The following is a 25,229-nucleotide window of genomic DNA, read 5'->3' as shown; positions in this document are numbered from 1 at the left end:
CCTGTCCTTGAGCTGAATCTCTTTCTAATAACTTTCTCCCTACACGGCCAAGCCCATCAGAACAGGCGAGAAGCTCTGAGTCTGAGTCCCCCACTTCTGATGTATCTATATATCACTATCTCTATATATCTGTAGGTACATTATCTATCTATCTATCTACACACACACACACACACACACACACACACACACACACACACACACACACACACACACACACACACACACACACACACACAACCCTACTGGTTCCATCTCCTCTGGACAACCTGAACGAATATACCAGTGGATCTCAAACTCCAGTTGCATTCGAATCACTTGTCTTACTCATAATACAGAAGATGCCGTGAGTCCTTTTCTCATAGTTTGGCTTTAGTAAGTCTGGAATTGGGCCTGAGATTTTGCCATTTCCTCAGCTGCTTCTCAGGCACATGGTGAGAGATTTACACGAGAGACACTGGTCTGCATGACGATCTCCTCAATTCTCCTGGATCTGACTCTTGTCTGTAAGGAGATTATTCCCAAATCTATAGCTCTTGGCCAGAGCTCTGCTGAGTGCCAGATCCTTGTACCTGTCTGTTAAACATCTCAACTACTTGTTCCTTAAGCAGCTCATCTCACCATTTCCCCTGTAACATCTTTTTTTAGTTCCCATTTCAGTGAATGATACCAACATGTACGCATTCCTTCAGAGGAGGGAGCTGGGAGTCCTGCTGAATCCCTGCCGCCCGCTTCTGCATGTCCTCAGCATCTTTCATATCTTCTCTACCTTTCCACACCGCTGCCAGGGTCTGAACCTCCCACTCGGTGGAGCCTGGGCAGTAGTAATGAGCTCCACCCTGCCCCCTGTCTCTTGTCCCCTGCCCTCCCAATCCAATCTCCACTGCTTTGCCAGGTCCATTTTCTAAAATCAAATCTGATCAAGGTTAAACCCTTTAATTGCTTTACAGCCCACAGAACAAAGCCTCCGTTCCCAGGATGACATAGAAGCCCTCCTCCATATCTAGCCCTGCTCTGCTTAGTGAATGCCTCCCTTCCAGATAGGCCTGTGCTATGTCCAGCTGTTTGAGGCTATGTAGACACATGGGGCTGCTTTTGGCATATTCATGGTACTGTTAAACTGATCTGTCTTCCTAGAATGTGTCCTCTGCCATCTTCATGCAAAATATCCTTTTGCTTGCTCATCCTTCAAGACTCAAGAATCATCTTTTCTGCCAAGTCTCTTCTGATATTCCTATAGGTGAAATCACATTTTTCCAGTCTTACTTGGATCATAGCCTCTGGAATACTTCATTGCATTTTTTAATTTACATGTGTAACAGTAAATGGCAAATAATTCCTATTAGATTGGGAATTAATTGTTCACTTTTATATCCTAAGTACTCAGCACAGAGTGTGACATATAGTATAAATGTATGTTTGTTCCTATTGAATAAATAAATGAATTAATTATAGTGGAAAGAACATTGTTCTAAATAAGGTCTGAGGATCTAATATATAACATCGTGACTATGGTTGATAATACCATATTGTATAATTGAAATTTGCTAAGGGGGTAGACTTTAAATGTTCTCACCACCCCCAAAAGAGAAAAAATATATAAATATGTCTATGAGGTGATGGATGTGTTAATTAACTAGGTGGGAGGAATCTTCACGATGTGTACATATATCAAATCGTCACAATGTGCACTTTATCTTACAACTTTATTTGTCAACTATATCTCAGTAAAAGTGGAGGAAAAAAAAGAAAGAACATTGTTCTGGAAGTTCAATTACATGAGTCTACTCCTGGCTCAACCACTAATTAACTTACCTCGGACAAGTCATTAACTCTCGTGCAGTACAGATAGCTTTGGGATTCGCTGGAAAGGAAGTGGTAAAAACAGCAAACGAGGGCAGAACTGGCATGCAGATCCTACTGTGACTATCATGAGCCCCTCTAAAAATTCTTATCAATGCTCAGTTTATGTACCAATAATACATGTTGTGCTGAGGTCGCAAGGTTTGGAATCCTAAAAGAATTGGGGCAAAGCATAACTCATGGTGCAGAAATAATACAGATCTCCTTCCTGCCAGTCCAGAGGGTATGAGAGGAGAGACTTCAGGGTAAACAGAAGTCAGGGCGGGTGTCCAGCCAGCAGGGGAGCGGAGGGGCCTCTTACCACACAACGCGCATCTGCTGTGGGACTGGGAAGGGGCTTCCCTTGCCTCACGCGCAGGGCACACGACCACAAGGCTGCCCCATCACTGATAATGAATCAGACACCCTGGCTGGCAGTTGGCTTTTCTGATTCTGTCCTAGGTTTAGGGTAGATCTGTTGTGTGAGAGGAGCCCTGTGCTCAGGCTTCCTTTCACTCAGCCGCTGGGGGAAAGCAAATGAAAAGAAGTAGGGCTCTCGGCTAACCTCTGCTTTGCTTCCTTTCCCTTCATGGCACCATCTCCCTGAAAGATTAAGAAGCGCTTTCTTCCTGAAGCTTGGGTGGCAACGTCTCCCTTCGGAAGCGGGGAGGGAGAAGGTCTTACGTTTTAGGCTTAGACGTTACCATAACAACAACAACGAAACAGCAGTAGCAGCTACTGTTTGGAGGACAGATACTGTTTTCCAGGCTCTGTGCTAACCATTTGGCACATGCTGCCTCATTTACTACCCGTGATAACCCTAGGTGATGAGGACACTTTTTATCTTCCTTTACAGATGAGTAAATAGGCTCAGACAGATTAAGGAAGCTACCTTAAGCCACACAGCTGGTTAAGAGGCAGAGCCAAGGAACAACCCAGGTCTGTCTGACTCCAGATTCCTCCTAACTGAGGAGTCTTCTCCTGAACTATCCCAATTCTATAGCATACACTCAAAAATTGGTATTGGTGATTCTGTATTCCTTGAATTCAAATCTTTGAATTGATCGAGCAGTTATATGCACAGACATGTACATGACTTATAAGAAAACTATGACAGGGGGCTTCCCTGGTGATGCAGTGGATAAGAATCCGCCTGCCAATGCAGGGGACACAGGTTTGAGCTCTGGTCCGGGAAGATCCCACATGCTGCAGAGCAACAAAGCCCGTGCGCCACAACTACTGAGCCTGCGCTCTAGAACCAGTGAGCCACAATTACTGAAGCCCACACACCCAGAGCCCGTGCTCCACAACAAAGAGTAGCTGCAGCTCGCCGCAACTAGAGAAAGCCCGCACGCAGCAACGAAGACACACACAGACAAAAAATAATCAATTTAAAAAAAAGACAGTAATGCATTATTAAAAAAAGAAAACTATGACAACTTGAAAATATAGGTCCTTGGATTTTTCTGATTAAAAAAACCAAAAAGCCAAAGCCCAACCAACCAACCAAGAACCCCCCAAAACCAATCAACTAATAAAAACTCTTATGTTAGAAACTTTGTCCTAAAACAGAATGGCATTCTAAGTACTGGTGAAGCCACAGGTTCATGGATTTGTGAGTCATCTGGTGAATCATTTTTCACCTCTAAAGGGCACTCCATTTCCAAACACTTTATCAGTGAGAGATTAATGCATGAGCTCTGAAGTCTTAAGAATTATTCACTATATGTCTTACTTGCTCATCAGCTGAATATTTTCTCCACCTATGGTTCTGATCAGTCACTGCTTCAAATATGTTGTTTCCAGTGATAATGTTGTTCATTCCCTACTCATACAAGTTCATTTCTTCTGAGCCCTGTCTCCCACCGAGTGCCTCTTTTAAAAATTGTTCTTGTGAGTAATAATCTTTCACTGCCAACTGCTGTGATTCATGGGTGAGGGCAAGCCTGGAAGGTGAAGAAAAGACATTCTTATTTTTACCTTAGTGTGGCTATTCCAACACTGCCTTCCGAGTCATCCCTCCCACCTACACCCCCGTGCTCTGAAGATACCTGATAGTTTGCTGTTGAAATCGTGAGATCTGTGAGTTACAGGGAAAGATTAAGCCCATTCCCTGTCTAAACACTGCATCAGTCCAGATCCAGATGATTCAGCCAGAAGGACCGGCTACACCTGTCAGCCCCCAGGGCCAGCTATTACTCCCCAGGCTTGGGAAGCATCAGTACCTCGAGGTTGCAGACCCTCTCGGCTTATCTTTATCCCTTTGAAATTCAGTAGCCAGGTTCCACCCTGCTGCCATCCACAACTGATCTGGAATTCCCACAGGACACAACCGTAAAAGTTGCCCCCAGGCTCGCAGTTGTGGCACTTGGGGCCAAGAGGAGACAACTTCCCTCAAGTCAACTTTGTAATTCTAACCAGTCATTCTTACTGAGTAGGTGCTAACATTTATAAAATCATTATTAAGGTGGGGATCCCCTCTGCATTTAGGGGGCGTGGGACAAAGCTTTGACATCCCACCAGTGCTTCTGTGTCCCTGTGGTAGTCTCTGGACGCTGCCTCAGTCCCCCTGCAGGAAGAAGGGATTTATTTGTGTCCATGCTGTCTTCAGGAATCACCTCAACTGAGGAGAGCTGCCTTGCCCATCATGGTAGATGTCTAGTGACCGAAGGAGAGCAGGGTGTGAAGACAGGTTCCCTACCCCTCTTGGGCTCTGCTCTGAAGGGTGACCAGAGCTCCAAGCTCTGGAACCTCACACCTCTCCCCTCAAAACTGCTCTCTACCTTCTGTCTTTCTTACCTTGATGAATAAGTCATGCAGCCACCCATCCAGCTCAGATGCCAGAGCCCTGGCAGTCACCTACGCGTCCCCTCTCTTTACTGCCCCATCCAGTCACCACATCCTTTTTAGTGACTGTGTTGTGGACATTTGTCATTTGAAAAAAAAATTATTAAATTTTTTTTTTTTTTTTGGCTGTGCTGCGTGGCTTGTGGGATCTTAGTTCCCCAACCAGGGATTGAACCTGGGCCACCACAGTGAAAGCACCGAGTCCTAACCACTGGACCGCCAGGGAATTCCCTTAAAATTTTTTTATATGAAGAAACTTTGATTCTTTTTTTAAAATTGAGATTTCATTGATGTATAATATATATATTTAATTTTTAAAATTTTGTTTTTATACATTAAAAGTTGACATATACCACAAAGTTACACTTTGCTAGGGCTTCTTCCAGAATCTCAGGAGATATCCCATACAAATGAAGTGACCAGAAACATATATTTTATTAGCTGCATAGTAAACCCCACTCTGAGTACAACTTACTGGGCATTTGTTACCTGATAGACATTGAATTAGACACTTTATTATCTCATATCTGTTATGTCATATTTCATATTATCATCCTATTTATTTATTTTATTGAAGTATAGTTGATTTACAAAGTTGTGTTAGTTTCAGGTGTACAGCAAAGTGATTCAGTTATACATACATAATTATATATTCTTTTTCAGATTCTTTTCCTTTATAGGCTATTATAAAATATTGAGTATAGTTCCCTGTGCTCTAGTATAGAGTAGGTCCTTGTTGGTTATCTATTTTATATATAATAGTGTGTATCTGTTAATCCCAAACTCCTAATTTATCCCTCCTCCCCCCTTTCCCCTTTGGTAACCATGGGTTTGTTTTTTATGTCTGTGGATCTATTTCTGTTTGGTGTTTAAGTTCATTTGTATCATTTTTTTTTTAGATTCCACATATAAGCGATATCATATGATATTTGTCTTTCTCTGTCTGGCTTACTTCACTTAGTATGATGATCTCTAGGTCCATCCATGTTGCTGCATATGTCATGTTTGATGTACAATACTATGTAAATTTCAGGCGTACAACAGAGATTCACGGTTTTTAAAAGTTATGCTCCATTTAAAGTTATTATAAAGTAGTGGCTGTGTTCCCAGTACTTTACAGTATATCCTTGCAGCTTATTTATTTTGTACGTAGTAGTTTGTACCTCTTAGTCCCTTACCCCTACATTTGTCATTTTCTTGATGGTTCAGGCTCTGACTTCCGTTTCCATTTGGGGGAATTCTGCATCGTGTGAGATTCGGTGAAGCCAGGACTCTGCCCTCCGCTTGGGAAGCCAGGCTCTCTCTCTTTCCATCCCTGGTAGCTCTGGTGCAGGCACGTGACAGGCAGTTGGCTAATTGGATGCTTTCTTTGGCATTTTAAATTTGGTTTCCCATTCCACTCTTGGCCCTTCAATTTCTTTTCTGTAGACGAATCATTTAGAAATACAAGTCAGACCATGTCACTCCTTGCTCAAAATCTTCTAATGCCTTTCCATCATATGTGATACCAAATTCAAAGTCTTTATTGCAACCCCCAAGGTCCTCCACGATCAACGAGTGGCTGATTCTCTGTGTTCATGTCCTATTGCTCTTCCCCTGGCCCATCTGCTCCAGCATCCTTACTGTTCCTACAGCTTGCCAGGTACACACTTTGTATCTGCTGTTCCTCAGGCTGAAAGGCCCTTCTCACTGATTTTTACATGGTTCACTCTCTCTCTTTTTAAAAATATTTATTTATTTATTTTGGCTGTGCCGGGTGCACGTGGGATCTTTTAGTTGCAGCATGCGAACTCAGTTGCGGCATGCATGCGGGATCTAGTTCCCTGACCAGGGATCGAACCCGGGCCCCCTGCATTGGGAGCGTGGAGTCTTACCCACTGGACCACCAGGGAAGTCTCCATGGTTCACTCTCTTAATGCCGGTTGTATTCAAATGTTTACAGAGAGGCTTTCTATGACGCCTCCTGTGCAAAATAGTCACCCCCTTCCCAAGTCCATCTCTGACCCCTAACCCGACTTTATTTTTCTTCAAAGCACCTCCCACCATCTGATGTTATACTGTTTACTTCTTTGTTTACTGGTCTATTTTGTATCTTTCCCACCAGAATGCAAACTCCCTGATGGCCAGGATGCAGTATATCTGTATCTAGCCTGGTGTACGGTAGGTAAGAAAATAGTCACTGAATGAAAACGTGGTAGGGTCAATGGCTTGGGAGTCTCAGTGGGCTCACAGAATTGCTGCAATGGAATTTCAAGAGGCTTTCTCAACAAGGAAGCTGTTGGTATTTTGAGTGGTACTGCTTCACACATGGCAGGACATTCAGCATTCTTCACCCTTAGCTGTGACATGCCAGCAGCACCCCTTGTCACCTGATGCTATGGTCTGACTATCCAGCCCCTCCAAATTCACATGTTGGAAGCCAAACACCTAATTTTTTTTTTTAATTTTTATTGGAGTATAGTTGATTTACAATGTTGTGTTAGTTTCCAGTGTACAGCAAAGTGAATCAGTTATACATATACATACATCCACTCTTTTTTAAGATTCCTTTCCCATACAGGCCATCACAGAGTATTGAGTAGAGTTCCGATGGTGTTAGAAGCTGGGGCCTTTGGGAGGTGATTAGGTCATGAGGGTGGAGCCCTCATGAATAGGATGAGAGCCCTTACAAAAGAGACCCCACAGAGCTCCCCAGCCCCTTTTGCCACGTGAGGACACAGCAAAAAGTCTGCAAAAAGGAGAGAGCCCGCACTTGGCCGTGCTATTTCCTTGGACTCCCAGCTTCCAGAACTGTGAGAAATGAATTCTTGTTTTTTGTAAGCTACCAGGTCTGTGGTGTTTGTCATGGCAGCCTGAACGGACTAAGACATCCACAACCAAAATATTGCAACACGTTTCCAGATTTCCCCTTGGAGGGAAGGTGCAGGGCAGCCCTTGACAGAGTACCAGTAGTAGAGGAAGTGACTGGAAGTACAGGAGGCTGTGATCAGAGACTCAGATGCTCTTGTTTTTTCATTGTTCATATTTCTATCTTGGCTCATTCATTTCCACCTTGGTCCCTCCTACTAACCTCTGAGTTCTTTGAGGGCAGGAATCATGGTTTGTCTGAGTGTATTAGCCCATTTGAATACATGAATGTATATGTACGTGTATATGTATGTGTGTGTGTGTGTGTGTGTGTGTGCGCGCGCATATATTTGTATTTATATCTTTTCCCTTTTGGGCCGCCTGGCCTCCACAGCTCAGTTCTTTTCCCCACCCTCTGACCACGAGGCATCACTCAGCAGGTAGAGTAAGACAAAGCAGGGACTCTGACATAACGCACACTGGCCCTTGTGGGACCATCTGTCCCAGCCGTGAGCCCGAATCTGCTCTTGTCGCTACGGGTATGATTATCTCCATTTTACAGATGAAGAAACTGAGGCTCATCTTCTTTACCTGCCACTCATTGATTGATAACCAATCGGTCCTTGTAACCCAACCTTTGCTCTCGCCTCCATTCCGAAAAGCTCTTCCTCAGCCTCAAGTCATGATTTTATAGAGAAGGCTCTCCAGGTAGGAGGAGAAGGTGCTGATAGCAGTGTCATTATTTTAGGTTGGGGAGACTGATAGACCTGCAGTCGTGCCCTCAGCCTGTGCTAAGTGACCTTGAGAGTGACCTTGGAGTTGGAGCAGCCGCTGTGGCTGGCAGTCACTTGCAGCTGATTCTGCTGCTTTGTCTCGTGAGATGTGAAGTGACCTGACCTCCACTGACCTAACGAGTGATGTAGCTGGGACAGGAATTCAGTATTCCCTTCTTGGTCTCACCAGGCTCTCTGTGTGCTTGGTGTCTTCTTGACTTCAAATGTGCCTTGTCTGATAGGACCTGAATCTCCATCACCTTCAATTGTCAACTCCTCTGGCCCCAGGCGTCCCAGTGGCTGCCTGGAGCACAGACAGTCCCATGTGCTCTGTTACTAGGGCTCTAGGGCTTTTGTCCCCATATTCTTTTACCTTGGTGCCTTGGGCAGGAACATATATAAACCCTTTGAGTTTAAGGTTTGGAGAGGCTTGGGAGTCCCTCAGCCAATTTTCTTAGTCTAGACCCACACCCTCCTTTTTGCCCTTGAACTGAGGCACAAAAAATATGAGTTCTTGTCCTTCAGGCCTGAGCAAAGTGGCCCCCTTTCCCCACAGCAGTGTTTTTTAAACTCTGGGTCATGACCAATTCGAGAGTTGTAAAGTCAATTTTTTACAGTTGACCAGCATTAAAAAAATGAATACAATAAAATTTAAACTATAAAAGTGGTAGTGAAGCTCTGTTCTATGAAGTCTTTTTTCAGTCGTGTGTGTGTATGAATGTGTATATGTGTGTGTGTGAGTGTATCCTGCATCACAGTTCAAAATGTATTTCTTATTACATTTTATAGTAAAAAAAAAAAAAGGGGTTCTCACCTTGCAGGTGATGATTTTGATTTGGTAGAACATAGAGCAATATGCCACTAAAAGCATATCAGTCTCTGGAGGGAGCGCGATAGGTATGTGCGTTTATTTATTATTTTTGGCTGCGTTGGGTCTTTGTTGCTGCCGGCGGGCTTTCTCGAGTTGTAGCGAGCAGAGGCTACTCTTCGTTGCGGTGCGCGGGCTTCCGCTTGCGGTGGCTTCTCTTGTTGCAGAGCACGCAGGCGCGCAGGCTTCAGTAGCGGCACGTGGGCTCTAGAGCGCAGGCTCAGTAGTTGTGGCTCACGGACTCTAGAGCGCAGACTCAGTAGTTGTGGTGCGCAGGCTTAGTTGCTCCGTGGCATGTGGGATCTTCCTGGACCAGGGATTGAATACATGTCCTCTGCATTGGCAGGCAGATTCTTAACCACTGCGCCACCAGGGAAGTCCCGGTATGTGTGATTTTGTTATTTTATTTTATTAAGTATAGTTGATTTACAGTATTATGTGATACAGTTATACAGATATATACATTCTTTTTTATACTCTTTTCTATTATGAATTATCACAGGGCACTGAAGATAGTTCCCTGTGCTATACAGTAGGACCTTGTTGTTTTGTATGTGTGTTTTCAAAGTTCCTGATTAAAACACACCTGCCCTGCTATTTCCCTAGTGTGCCTGCACGTGCGTGCACACACACACACACTCACACACACTCACACACACACACTCACACACACACACACTCACACACACTCACACACACTCACTCACACACACACTCACACACACACTCACACACACACTCACACACACACACACACTCTCTCTCTCTCTCTCTCTCTCTCTCTCTCTCCCCCCCACCCCACCCCGCTGTTCTTTTTTTTTTAAAAAATAAATAAATTTATTTATTTATTTATCTATCTGTCTTTGGCTGCTTTGGGTCTTCGTTGCTGCGCACAGGCTTTCTCTAGTTGTGGCGAGCGGGGGCTACTCTTTGTTGCGGTGCACGGTCTTCTCACTGCGGTGGCTTCTCTTGTTGCGGAGCACGCGCTCTAGGCACGTGGGCTTCGGTAGTTGTGGCTCATGGGCTTAGTTGCTCTGCGGCATGTGGGATCTTACCGGACCAGGTCTTGAACCTGTGTCCCCTGCATCGGCAGGTGGATTCTTAACCACTGCGCCACCAGGGAAGTTCTCCCCACACACACACCCCCCTCCGCTGTTCTTGAGAACAACAATATCTTATCCATCTGGATAGCCCCTTATTCCTGAAACAGTGCCTGGCGCTCAGGGGTACCCAGTAAATGCTTATAATTGTCAAGTGACAGAGCTTCGAAGGTTAAAAGGTGGAATCTATGTAGTTTTCTTTCACCATGCCCAGCACACACTTGGCACTTCATAAATCACTGGGTGTGATCGTGATGACTTATGGAAAACAAAAGTACAATCATGAGACGCTGCGTGAATCAAAGGCACAGGTGTGATGAACAGCCGCGGAGCGGGGCGGCCTTCACAACAGAACAAAGCTCTCTTTCCCCCTCAATGCACTTCAACAAACCCATCCAAACCAGGAAACCTCAGGGACAGAGTGGCTGTCATCTCCCTAAGTAATAGAGCCTATCTCCTCTTAACCTTTGTGACCCTCAAAAACCAGTAAATTCCTTCTTTTATCTATCCCAAATCCTTTATATTACCCCCAAGCCAATTTTCTGTTGTACTGTATTCAATGGGAATTGAAAACAGCTGGTCACCATCTGCTGTAGATTAATTCTTCATGTACTTGAAGCCTATAATTAGGTCATTCCTCAGCCTTCTCTTCTCCAGGCTAAATATCTTCTTTCTTTTAGCCCTTCCCCAAAGGTTTTATTTTCCAATTATTTAATTGTCTTCCCAGTGTTACTCTCAGCGTCAGGCTTTCTGTTCTCCATACACCTCAAGTGGAGAAGGCTGATTAGTGTGAAGCGTTATGGGTGTTGAAGGTCACCACTGCCACTTTTGAGGAGTGTTTTCTTCCGTGAGTTGTTTATTTTCAGAGGGCCATTTAGAAATGAACAGCAGCCTTTGACTGCCACAGTGAAATTGGAAACAGAGTAATCAGACGGTTGTGCTTTGCTTCCACCCTAATTCCAGATACACTGGACAGTCGCCTTGACTTTGCACCCCGAATCTGTGAGATGCCAGTGCAAACCTACAGGGAGTAATTTCACTCTGGATTACGGGTGCATCACTAGAACAGCATTTTGGAAGTGTCTTGGAAGCCTGGAAGGTCAGTGACAGCTGGAGACAGATTTTTAACTTTAAGCTCAGGAAACAAGCGTCTGGTAGAGAGAAGTGTTCTCCCTCTTAGGTCCAGGAAATATCCTGCATGTGGAATAACCCCGGTGTCCAGTCACCATTCTCCAAGGCAGTGGTTTTTACTTTTGTTCTTTCTGGAATTATATATATGCAACCCATTGCCTGGTATCCAGATTTTTAAATGAAATACAGGAATATTTTGTGGATCCATCAATTTTTGAAATGATTGAAATCATATCTTCACTTCTGGGGCTTTCTGCTCTGTCTCTCAAAAGTGTGTTGGACTCTTGGTTGGAAGAAGTTACCCTCTGCTTATCTGTCCTTAAAAGACTCCATCATTACTCAGAAATGATGGCCCGACTAGGTGATATTCTTCGCCTAACTCTATTGACTATCCCCTCCAGCTGCATGCACCATGACTAAGCCAGAAACAGCCCCTAATGCATGGATTCTGGGATTTCGTGTGCACAGTCCCTTCATGAGGTACATAGCATCACCCTCATTTTCACAGATGAGACAGATACAGAGAAATTGTTTTTAAATGTGTTTACGGTGGCTTAGGCAGCAGAGCTGGGATTTGGATCCAGGTCTGGTTGGTCTCTAGTGTCATCATGCCCGCCTCTGCATGCTTGTTAAACTGCAGACATCAGGATCCCATGCTCAGATTCTGAGTTAGGAGATGGGGCCCAGGTACCTGCCTTTTCAGTCAAATAACCCAGCAGAGCTGATGCAGGTAACCCAAGTCCCATGCATACAAAAACACTGTCTAACTTGGTCCCTGAATTAGAAAATTTAGGTCACTGTTCCTCAAACTCTGTCATACATCTACCCAGGAGCTTGGTGAGAAGAGGTCTGGCTTCCACTCCGCAGCTACTGAGTCAGAAGCAAAGAAGGGTCGAGTCCAGATACTGTATTGTTTAGTTTTTTAATATTTGTTTATTTATTTATTTATGTTTATTTGGTTGTGCCGGGTCTTAGTTGCAGCATGCGGGATCTCTAGTTGCAGCATTCAGACTCTCAGTTGCAGCACGTGGGATCTAGTTCCCTGACCGGGAATCGAACCCGGGCCCCCTGCGTTGGGAGCACCGAGTCTTAACTGCCCGACCGCCAGGGAAGTCCCTGGACGCTGTATTGTTAACGAGCAGCCTGGGGTATATTCTGGGTCACTCTGAAGTTTGGAAACCACTGGTGTGAGTCTTCCTGCCAGAGGTATCTTATGCCCAGCACTTCTAGATGCTTTTGTGGGAGATGGAGGCTGGTAGGGTGGAAGATGGGATGGCATGGGCTTAGAGCTCTTGGCTTCCTGAATGTGGAAGGAGCTCTTGGCTAAGGAAACAGTGGGGAGATCACCCCTGAGAAAGCCTGCTTCCTTACCTCCTACAGAAGAAACTTTAACCCTAAGGATGAAAAGCCAAGTGTTGCATTTGATATCAGAAGTCCAGCGAAGGGATAACCATCCGATATGATGTCGTAGCAGGTAGTGTTGCCTTGGCAACATAGCAGGAGACTTACCGAGGAGATAGAAGAACAGATGGGCAGGTGTCATTCCTCGGAGAACACAGGGGTGACAGAGGTTTACTAAAATGAGCAACGTAAAAAAATACTTGGCACCCTGAGAAAACCAGTCATAGAAGATGAAAGCTTAGAAGATTTGGTTTATGAATATATTTTAAACCTACAAAATAATGTTTTAACAGCAGTGTCAGAAGAATCCTCACAGACGTCTGAGAAATCTTCGTTCTATGGACCCTCCTTTGCAAGCAGCTTTCTAGTAAGTCACATTCTGTACCATATGCTAGTAATATACAGTGTGAGGGAAAATGAGGCGAGGGTTTGCACTTAAAAGCCAAAGCTACACAAGGATAATTAAACTGTCACTGGATGACCTGAAGAGAATTGATTGAATTCAGCACAGCAATTTCTTGAGTCAGTATGTATCAGGTAAATAGATGGAAATAAGTTTGAAGGTTCATGCACACTCGTATTTAAATTTCCGTATTATAATATTTATAGGCGATATTTAAAAATGGATCTAATTTTAATTCCCTAGATGAATTGTGACTCCTATTTAATTCATTTTTACTTTGAACCAAGGAAAGGTTATTACTTGACACTTCAACATCTATACTCCATCAATTCCTCAAATGCATGATAACCTAATGAAGATTATGGGGGGGGCCCTCTCTACTTCAGTAATTCAACTTCACTAGTTCCTTAAGTACACAATTACTAAATTTAAATCATTTAAAAGGAAACATATGCAATCTATAAAAATGTTTATCCTATCACTTGAAAGAGATCAAGCAGGTTTTCTGCCAAGTTAGGCAGTAAACAGATGCTGACCTTATCAGATAGGGCATGGAAATTCCTCACATTTTTCTTGGTTGAACTGGTCTGTGAGCTCTAAGGATGGGAAAAAGAATGACACCTTATGCACGTGAATGAATCCCCTCTGGATACTCCTTGGGATACCCTGAGAGACTGAATCCTTCCTATAGACAGGAGTATTCCCAGTTCTTGTTGGGCTGCTTCCCAGATCCTGTGCAATCCTACCCTTTCTCCTCCTGACTCCCTGTAATTTACCTATTCTAACATCTCCTTTTCCTTCAGAGCCTGGTAAATGGTAAATGGAACACCTTCTGATCAGAGCATCTCTCTGCCTTTCTTTGGAGGCATCTGATTTTTCCTTATTCCCCTGTCGTCTCATAACCGCTCTGGGTCCGTGTTCCACTCTGCGTCACAGATGACATCTTCAGTCTTCCCAGGATGAATTTCCCACACTGCTTCCTCCTGTGAGAAGTGGAGCCCCTGAAATCCAATTCTGAAGCAGGCAAATTTGCTCAGGGCATCGATGGAGAGCTGAACTAAGCTCATGGCTGTGTGGGACCCACGCTGTTTATTCCTGGTCACCAAAATCCCACCCTTTCCTTATGTCAGCACTAAGGAAGGTAGTTGTGGGGAAAATTGAGACCCGCTTTTACAGTGTGACCAAGTGAGAAAGTTATGGAATAACCTCAGTAAATACTTCCCACTTAGGGGTTTTCCTGGAGGTCAAGTGGTTAAGACTTTGCCTTCCAATGCAGGGGGTGCAGGTTCGATCCCTGGTCGGGGAGTTAAGATCCCACATGCCTCATGGCCAAAAAACCAAAACATAAAACAGAAGCAATATTATAACAAATTCAATAAAGACTTAAAAAAAATCCACATCAAAAACAAAATCTTTAAAAAAACCCAACAAACACCTCCTACCTAGAACATAGAAAAAGGAGAAGAGCCATTGTTGGTGATAAGCCCAGAACTCATGCCTTCTATTGCTGATAAATTACAGGATCCCAGAGTCTCGGGGTCACCTCATTGCTGGCAGTGGAGTCAGTTCTCTGGTTAGCGGATCTGGAAGTATCAGGTTCTGACTCCTGGGTGCCCTTGTCCAGTGCCTTTTCAGGGCCATTGGAGAGTTGCACATGGGATGATGTGGGGTGTGCTCAAAGCAGTTCACTTTCTGTTGGTGCAAATACTTGGGCCTTGGGATTGCTTTAGAAAATGAGAAATTGTGGGCTCTCCTTCACTAGATCTGAGTTTCTCTGGTTTTTGTTTTTCTTTCCTATTTCTGGCAATGCAACTCCCTTAAATCATTATTTTAAATTCCAGGACTCCATTTGCTCATAACCACTGGCAGAAATCCTGTGTGTCTGTTTCCCAACATGGGGTCAGGTCATGCTCTCCCATGCCCCTGGCTTTCAACTGGAGAGATGAGTTTTCTTCTTTTTAAAAAAAATTATTTATTTTATTTTTGGTCGAGTTGGGTCTTCATTGCTGCGCACGGATTTTCTCTAGCTGCATCGAGTGGGGGCTGCTCTTCATTGCAGTGTGTGGGCTTCTCATTGTGGTGGCTTCTCTTGTTGCGGAGCACGGGCTCTAGGCATGTGGGCTTCAGTAGTTGTGGCACGCGGGCTCAGTAGTTGTGGCTCATGAGCTCTGGAGTGCAGGCTCAGTAGTTGTGGCGTGGGCTTAGTTGCTCCACGGCATGTGGGATCTTCCTGGACCAGGGCTTGAACCCATGTCCCCTGCATTGGCGGGCAGATTCTTAACCACTGTGCCATCAGGGAAGCCCGAGTTTTCGCCTTAATCTGCCCTGGAATGTTCCTCTGACCTCCTCTGTGAGCACCATCACCTGTGTCTGCCAGGAGTGACTTTGGTCTAATCCCTCCTTCTCAAAGGCTATATTTGGGAGAGTCTATCCAGATCTTGGGAATGAAGAGTTGAGCAAAGAGCAGTGATTATTCATTCACTCCATTCCCTAGCCCTTGAAACTGGACAGGCTTGCCACACACCACACGTGAGCTGGCTTTCAAAAGCAAGCCACGCATGATACTGGTGGGAGCGGTGGCGTATTCTAAACAATATCCACCATTAAACATTGTTTAGTAGTATTTAAATAATGTGTTCCTTTCCTTCTCCCAAAAGTCTGCTTACACTCACTCTCTGGTCTTCTGGGCTGAACTCTTAGCCCTAGAGTCAGAATTCATACTCTGTCCCCCTGGAACCCTGGGCCCCCTTCTTGACAGTTTGAAGGGTGGCACTACCTGGTTTCCATGTCTGTCTGTTGCTCCAGTCTTGGCCCCCTCCTCATGACCTCTGATCTCACTCTAGCCCTGTAACCCAGGAAATCCAGAGCATCCCCAGGATCGGAGGGAAAACACACGGTGGGGAGACATTTCTTTGCCTTCTTCGTCTCTACATTTTCTAGTGTCTTTGTTCCTGGAACAACTAAATAATCCGGAGGGAAAAGTTAGAAAAAAGCACATTCCTTGGGAGCAGTGCACAGCCCCCTAAAACTATTCCTCCCAACAGTCAGGGCTCTGAAAGATCAGTCCTGAGCACACGATGAGAACGTCATGAACAAACTTTGCTTTGGGTCAGTACTTGGATCTTGGGTCCTCCCTACCATGGGCAACCTAACTGGGCTGTTCTTTTGAAAAAAGGTGGGTATTTCATGCTTTGGGGTTGTCTCCCTCCTTCCTCATCCTTCCCTACTTCCCTCTTTAAGTTGCTTTCTCTTTTAAAGATTTACTGCGTACCTATTATGTGTTGAGTGCAGTGCTCTGTGTTGGGAATAGAATGGTGTACACAGACAGACACTGTTCAGTCCAGTGCGGGGAGGGTCAAGGCATCACGTATTATCGTTGTGAAAAGTGCTGTGATGGGGAGGTGTACAGCGCGCTACCGTAGAGCAGAGCAGGGATGCCTAATCTGGACATGGGAGGGTCAGAGAAGCCCTTCAGTCACTTTACAATTGAGATCTGAACAGTGAATAGGAGTTAATCGCGGAAATTTAGACTTGGTGATGATGGTGATGAATGGGAAGTAAAAAGAATTTAGGCAGCAAATGTCTAACAGATGTCAGCCATGTCTCCCTTCTGCTAAGATCTGGTTAGGATGGACTCCAATGCCCATCTCACATTCTGCAGAAGTTCAAAGTTGGCCTCAAGATCTCTGAGACTGGTTTTTGGGTTTGTGTCTCTTATCCCTGGCAAACTTTGCCTTTTCCTTAATTGTTACAAAAATCTACTCACACAAAGAAGTTAGTCGTGGACTTAACTTTCTTCAGCATTTAGGGGTCACACTTCTTGGCCAGATTAAGCAGAATAAGAAATCAGAGACTTTGTTTTGAAATGTCCTTGCTTGCATGACCTCAGGGGCTTCCTCCCTTCTCCTTCACCCTTGAATGGCCCAATCCTGCACCCTGCTCTTGTTCTCCTCTCTTCCCTCCCCTTTCATTTGTCCTTACTACCTCCTCTCAGGACAAACCCGCAAAATTCCTCTCACTGTTCATCTGCTCAGGGTCTTATCTTTTACTAGTGGTTTCCTGAAAATGCAACCCTTGACGCTGATGGTGGGAAATCCAAGCACAAAGATTGACTGTAGAGGAGAAATATTGAGTCATGAGTTTTCTTGCTCTCCCAGGATCATTCCATAAATATTCTCAGGCATAGGGATGGTTGTAATATAAGCTACCCACTTACATAGATCACTTCTGTTACTGCTGCTACCGCTGCTGCTACTGCTATATCAATAGTACAGTTACCACGACTACAGCTCTTCCTTCCTTCTCCTGTTTCTGCTGCTCCTTATTGAGTACTTACTGGATGAAGCTCCTTACATCTGTCATTGTGTCTCATCATCACAACACCATTAATTAGGTATTATCCCCATTTTACAGTTAAGGAAATTAAGGCTTAAAGAGTTTAAGTAGCTTAAAGTCACTCAGCCAGCAAAGGGTGGTGACAGCCAATCTTGAAGCCATACATTGAATCATTATAATAGCACGGTCGCTGTTGCAAAGCCCCTTTCCATGTTTCTTGGCTTTCATTATAATATAGGTCAGGTGTGTGCCTTTGTGTATAGTGGTTAACAGTGCCATTCATACTGTAACACAGTCTGTGACTGAAAATATGCACATTAGTTGAATAAAATGGAAAAGTATCTTCACATCTGTAATGAAGATCAATGAGAAAATATATTTGAAAATTCAGTTCTCTTTTCAGAGATGGTTTAGCAATATACACGAATACAACAAGAGAGTAAGACACACTTGCCACAGCTGAACTGTGTTCTGTTTCAGTTTCTTACAGGATTTCACAGTCGCACTTATGGGTATGATTTCACACTGAAATATTTGCATAAGAGAAAGCTTGTGATTAACTGCATATTGCTTGAGTGTTCATCTGTGAACATGATGAATCTCTGTTTTTACTTATTCCTTGCTTCTCAGTAAAACAATCAAAATCCTGACAAATATCTAATATATTTGACAAATATCTAATATATTTGAGGACCACAGCTACAAATTTCTGCATTAGTACTTCTCTCCCTTCCTATCTCCAAATGGGTAACTCAGAATCACTCCCAATAAACTTTTCCAAAATGTTACCTGTGAACTGTGGTTCAAAATGCTTCACACATTCCCATAGCACTCTGCTTTTAAGTGTCTAAAAATATGGAATTGAAATACAAGATTTTCATGCTTTAGTGAGATTTATAATCAGAAAACTAGCGTCTGCATTTTGGCTTCAACATCTACCAGGTCGGTGACTTACCAGCCTCAAATTCTTTTTCTGTCGGATGGGGTTGTTTAAAAATATGGAGGTCTAGGGACTTCCCTGGTGGTCCAGTGGTTAAGACTCCGTGCTTCCAATGCCGGGGGCCTGGGTTCAATCCCTGGTCAGGGAGCTAGATCCTGCATGCCGTAACTAAGACCCAGAAACCCAGAACAGCCAAATAAATAAATACGTATTAAAAAAATATGGAGGTCTAGGGAAATATGCGAGTTTCTAGAAGCATACGGTAGGGAGTGGGCAAAATCGTTGAAAGTGATCAAAAGGTATAAACTTCCAGTTATAAAATAAATAAGTCCAGGAGATGTGATGTACAGCTTGATGATAATAGTTAATGATACTGTATTTACATTTAAAAGTTGCTCAGAGAGAAGATCTTAAAAGTTCTCATCACAAGAAAAAAACCTTTGTAACTCTGAGTGGTGATGGTTGTGTTGATCATTTAGCAATATCGAACCATTATGTTGTACACTTGAAACCAAGATAATGTTTTATATCAATTATATCTCAATAAAAATTACATTACAAAATTTTAAAATGTATATAGAAAAAGAAAGACTATTATGACATCACTTTTGGTAGGTTAGACATCTGGCGAGTTTCTTAATCAAAAAAATTATTCATAAAACTATAGTGTATCCGTATTAAAGAAAGGAAAAGAAATACTGAGATCTGGGGAAAGAATAAGCATTTCCTGAATACCACATATCAGAAACCCCTCCGTTAAGTCCTTCACATCTGCAATGACATTTAATTCCCATGACACTCCTCTATGGTAAATAACATTATCCTTTACTTACAGACCAAGAGGCAAAGGCTAGGGAAGTCCAGACATGCAGGGACCCACTAACAGGCAGGATCAGTGGCAAAGAGCGTCCAGACAACTTCTTACTAGGAGAAGGAAGCCCATGCAGCTGAACTTTGTTTCGAAATCTTCTGTTTCCTAGTTCTTCTATGACCAAGTTCGTCTTCAGCACACAGCCACGTCCACCACTGGACGGTGTCCGGCGAAGCCTTCCCTGTGGTCCTTGTCTGAGTCCCCTCCTCCTCTGGGCTTGCAGATGAGGACAGGTCCCTCCCACTAATCCTCTTCCGTTCTCGTTAGTCCACATTTGTTCTCTCTCGGTCCACACTTGGGGTTGTGCGTCCCTCCCCTTCTGAGTCTCATCCTTGGGCAGCCTTCTTTCTGGTCTGGGGCTTCTTCCTTTTTTCTGAGATGCCTGTTCAGGATCACTATCTTCTTAAAACACGGAAAAGCAAGCATACGATATGAAAATACTCCATCTTTCTTTGTGTAGAAAGAAAAGTATGACACTTCTGCCTAACTCTAAGTTGGTAAATTTATCTTTCCAACTATTTCCTTTCCTTCTCCCTCTGGGTATATTACAAAGTATTTCAACTTGGACCCTTTGAAAATTGAATTAATTATTTTCTTCCTGGAGTCTCCAAGCACCTTCTTCTGGGGTCCAGCACCTCCTTCCCCCCTTTCCCTTCTCTTTCCCTCCTTTCCACCTTTTATCCCTCTCCTTCCCCCATCCTATCACTTACTTCCTTTACTTTGGCTCCACATCACCCAAGCCAGAAGCACAAGAAGCATCCTTAATGCCTGTCTTCTTCATATTCCACGGGTACCATGTCCTATTTATAGTAGCTCCTAATTGATCCATCTTCACTTCCTTAAAAATAGGAAATCAGGAACTTCTCTGGCAGTCCAGTGGTTAAGAATCTGCCTTCCACTGCAGGGGGCACAGATTCGATCCCTCGTCAGGGAACTAAGATCCCACAGGCCACAGGACATATTTGCCACATGCCACAACTACTGAGCCCGCACGCTGTGGAGCTCGTGCCACAACTGGAGAGAAGCCTGCGCACCGCATCGAAGATCCCACATGCCACAGCTAAGACCAAACGCAGCCAAATAAATAATTAATTAATTAATTTAAAAAAATAGGTGCTTTTGATGAGATAAAGTAGGAAGTACACAGGATCACCTATGAAGCATTGTTGCAAAAAAAGTAAAAGGAAAAAAGGACATTTAATCTAAATCTGATTAAATCTTCAGATCTAGCTATAGTTTACAGGAAATTCAGGAGACAGAGGAACATGTTAACTGATACCATATGGATGCAATCAGCAGAATCCAGCAAGTGAGAAATTCTGTAGGTTTCTCCAGCAAACAAGTGGCAATAAAAATAGCACAACAAAGAGTAGGGAGGGACTTCCCTGGCGGCGCAGTGGTTAAGAATCCACCTGCCAATGCAGGGGACACTGGTTTGATCCCTGGTCTGGGAAGATCCCACATGCCACAGAGCAACTAAGCCCATGTGCCACAACTACTGAGCCTGCGCTCTAGAGCCCGCGAGCCACAACTACTGAAGCCCGTGCACCTAGAGCCCATGCTACGCTACAAGAGAAGCCACCACAATGAGAAGCCCGAGCACCGCAACAAAGAGTAGACCCCACTCGCCGCAACTAGAGAAAGCCCGCATGCAGCAATGAAGATCCAGTGCAGCCAAAAAAAAAAAAAAGTAGGGAAATCGTGATGGTATAAAGAGACATAAAAGACATCAATTGAATGCAATGTGTGTGTCTTTTATTGGATCCTGATTTGAACAAGTACGTGTATGAAAAAAGTTTTGAGACATTTAGGGAAAAATTGAAAATATATTGAGTATTAAATGATATTGAGACATTAATATTAACTTTATTATTTGAGATAATGATTTTGTGGTTTACGTTTTAAAAAGACCTTATGTGTTAGTTTGTTGGTGTTACATTCTGAAGTCTTGATAGATAAAGCAATATGTTTAGCACTTATTTTGTGTTATATACAAAATACACAGTTTTTAAAGCATTTTTACATACAATAACTCATTTAATCTGTATAGTAACCTTACTAGGTAGGTATTATTATTATCCCCATTTTACAGACTGGGCAACTGAGGCACAGAGCAGTTAAGTAACATGCCCAGGGTCTTGCCAGCCGGTAAGTGGTGGATTCAAATATATCACAAGAGTTTCTTGTTTCCTGTTGTCTCCCAGACTTTGTTCACACGCTCACATATTTCCATAGCTGTAGTTGTAATACACTTAAAATCAGATACTCAGACTTATGTTTATTAGCATATTCTAAACATTTCCCCCAAATTTTACACAGACCTAAATGTTACAATTTTAAATGACTGTATCACATTCTACTGAACATAACTCAGCAGCACAGTCAGTTTGATTGTCTCTCTTTGGAAATTTAGGTTGTTTTCAAGTTTTTCTGTTACCAGTAATACTAGAATGATTGTGTTAATGCATGTAGCCTTTTATTTCTTTAATTTTTTTTTAACTTAGGATAAAAACCTTAACATCAGACTAGTTGTAAAAGAATGTAAATGGTTCCATCATTCTTGATGTGTAATGAAATCAAGAAAAGCTGTGTAAATATGTACCATTAATAGCATAAGAATCTTGTTTTCTTCCCAACTGTACTTAAATTTTGCTGGGTATTCTTGCTTACTTTTGAATATGTATGTAGTAAGGAGTTCCCTGGTGGCCTAGTGGTTAGGATTTGGGCTTTCACCGCTGTGGCCCAGGTTCAATCCCTGGATGGGAAACTGAGATTCCCACAAGCCACATGGTGTGACCCCCAAAATTTAAAAATAATAGGTATATAGTAGAATTTCTCTTTTTTCATTTTCACTTATTTATTAGGAATTTTGGATAATTTTTAATAAAATGTTTCTTTCCCTTTTTAACTGCTGTATTTGCTGCAAATATCTTTCTAATCTATTGTTTCTTTACAATTTTAATTTTAATAGTTACCTTCAAAGAAATTAAAAACCTTTTTATGGGTCAAAATGGTTTGTCTCTTCAGCTATAATATCTCCTGTTTCTTGACTTTTAGAATGTCAGCATTCTAATACAAATATTGTGGGTTATTTGTTTATGGGCAGAGGGCTATTTGATTTTTGGTACACATGGATTAAATTGCTAAGAATCGGGGCTTCCCTGGTGGCGCAGTGGTTGGGAGTCCGCCTGCCGATGCAGGGGACACGGGTTCGTGCCCCGGTCTGGGAGGATCCCATGTGCCATGGAGCGGCTGGGCCTGTGAGCCATGGCCGCTGAGCCTGCGCGTCCGGAGCCTGTGCTCCGCAATGGGAAAGGCCACAGCAGTGAGAGGCCCGTGTACCGCAAAAAAAAAAAAAAAAAAAAATTGCTAAGAATCAGTAAAAGTCCCAGAAGTTACCTAAGCAGAGCTCTGAAGGATAGTTGGAGTATCATGGAAAGCTGTGCAGATAGCTGTCTTCCTCACCACATCTACACCATGCTGTAGCAGTTCACAATTTAATGCCCACTGCTATTTACAGTTTGAAGACCTGGAATCCTTCCCTGCAACACAGATCTGGCCCAAGACAGCAATTCCTCCAGTTTTATAGGCTACAAAGCTGTTTGGAGGAGTATTTGAGGTGAACTGGCAGGTGCACATCTAATACTGTTATTTGTCTGGGTCTGTACAATGGCATGTGACAATGTTGGGATATTATTAAGGAAGGTTGGTTGTGTCAATGCCCACGTGTCTCCTAAATTGGCATTTACCATCTATAGATTCCACACTATCCCAGATCAGGTTCTCAGCTTTAAAGCTTCAAACATTTAACATTTTAAGCACACTTGGTATGAATCCAGCCATCAGGGGCCGACTCCCATTAACTCAGGTGACAGAAGACTGAGGTATACATCAAAGTGCCAGTATTATTTTGCGGTGGCAACTCTGAGCATCCCTTTGGCAGAGAGATTCAGGCCAGTATGACGAGCATATGCGCTCTCTCCTGGCAGCTCTCCTTGGGGAGTAAAATTATACTCAGGAGATACCCTAGTGAATACAGAATCAGAGCAAAGAGAAGGAGTTGTCTGATTTAGATAATTAATCACACTGGGTTTCAGGTCCACTGATCGTAGGGCTGGGGTCTGTGGGTCGCTCCACCCGCCCCCTTCATCAGCGCTTGTGCGGGTACCACCCCCTGGTGGATCTTCATGTTTCCTGAATCTGTGTGTGAGGCTGACCATGCTTTCAAGTTCACCCTTTCTTCTGATAGGGTTCAGTATAATTGACTGATTCTCTTGATTGCCTGATTACAATCACACAGCAAGTCGGCCTTCCTATGGTAGTTCTCGAGTCCTTTTGCACTGGCGTTTTGGGTGTTCTGACCACCTCTCAACAGTCTTTTGGGTTAACCAGATGACTAACCTCTTACATGAAACGTAGACTCACCAGCTTAGCTCTCTGGGGACAACTGTTTTCCATGTTCCTGGGGGGTGGTCACTTTGTGTTACCTGCTTTGGCTCTCTACATTGTGGTCCAGGGAAAGTGAGGAGTTTTGGTCTCTTTGTCCTTCAATCCCTGGCATCTCCTTGTTGCCCCTTCTAGGGAATTTTCCTCGTTCAGACAGTTGGTCTTCTCCTTTCTTTGCAAATGTCAGGCCGTGCAAACTTGGAGCTTGGTTTTCTTCCTTCAAAAGTCACTCGTGATCCCTCCTGAGCTAACACGCAAGGCCCAGACTGATCTGCGGGGCCACCCGGGCCTCCAACTGCTTCATCTCAGCTGGGGTTTCCTGACCGTCCTCACACCCGCCCTCCACTGCTGCCCTCTCCCGGGCTCCCCTCCCTCTTCTCTCACCTGGTCCTGGTTCCTGGCCTCATGCCTGGCTCACCAAGCCCAGGCGAGCTCTGCCAGCTGCTTGGTGATGGATGACACTCAGGGACACGCTGGCAGTCTGGCCACGTCCCAGGACAGTCTTTGTTAAAACCAACAGAATAAAATGTGCCCGAATAGGTAATGTACTACTTTGGGGAAAAATTTTAAGAGGTTTAAAAGTATGTTAAGAACAGTAAATTTCACAGTATTTCCCAATGCCCGGCACAATGGCTTGGGCTAATAAAAAAAGAACAAAAGAGCAGAAGTGAATCGTTTTCTCGTTACGAAGATATATCAAATGTCGTTAACTGTTCATGAACACCATGCCAAAACAATAGCATTTTTGTTATCAGAACTGTTGATTAATCAGGAATTTATAAAACTTAGCAAATGTTGTACTTGTAAAAGTTCACCTTCAAACTGATTCTATCATTTTGTGGGCAAGGACACAGCACTGGCTAGAGCCAGGTTGTATAGAATTCATATCTTCTTGTTCTGAGTTTAAGGCTCTTTCCATTATAATTGATGACACAGAATCATCTCCTTCAGTGAACAGCACCCCAAAGGCAAATGTGTAGACAGGTAGAGGTGAGCAGCTGGCTTAGAACTCAGCCCGAACTGGGATCCAATCCTGGCTCTGCTGGTGCCAAGCTGAGGGGCCTTGGGCAAGTTAATTCAGCATTCTGACTATCAATGATTTTCCAGCTGAGAAGCTGAAATAATAATAAAAGCAAATAATGAGAATTATTACCATATAATAAAGTGGTAATAATGCACATGAAGTACACAAAGAGATGAGTCAAATAATAGCTTTTATTACATATATATGTATCACGTCATTAAGTAGCCACTGGGTCATCAGTCTAATCAGTGGAGACAGAAAAACTGGATGGTCAAGGCTTGTGAGGATGCGTAAGAATTCTCTGTTCATAGAACAGTGTGTTATCACATTAGCCTGGTGGTTCTCATGGAAGCTTTTGTTTGGAACATCATTTTGGTGGTACTGAATTATATATTTCATAG

The 25,229-nt window shown here is 43.5% G+C and overlaps 1 protein-coding gene across 12 annotated transcripts in view; it reads left to right on the top strand.

Moving 5' to 3' along the window:
• CA8 (carbonic anhydrase 8) overlaps positions 1-25,229 on the top strand; it is a 212,367-nt gene that overhangs the window by 23,369 nt on the left and 163,769 nt on the right. For 8 of the 12 annotated variants that reach the window (XR_009536536.1, XR_009536535.1, XR_009536527.1 and 5 more), the window contains 2 exons: positions 11,241-11,376; positions 13,103-13,176. The exons of 1 other annotated variant lie outside the window; for it this stretch is intronic. The gene's annotated coding sequence lies outside the window, so the exon portion shown is untranslated. Of the gene's footprint in view, positions 1-11,240; positions 11,377-13,102; positions 13,177-19,322; positions 19,371-25,229 lie in introns of those variants that run through there. 3 more of the 12 variants (XR_009536534.1, XR_009536533.1, XR_009536537.1) reach the window with 2 other exon arrangements.

Source organism: Lagenorhynchus albirostris, chromosome 17 (assembly GCF_949774975.1).
Source record: "Lagenorhynchus albirostris chromosome 17, mLagAlb1.1, whole genome shotgun sequence".
Lineage (NCBI taxonomy): Eukaryota > Metazoa > Chordata > Mammalia > Artiodactyla > Delphinidae > Lagenorhynchus > Lagenorhynchus albirostris.
The sequence above is the reverse complement of the archived record's forward strand: the minus strand, read 5'-3'. Positions and strand labels throughout refer to the sequence as shown.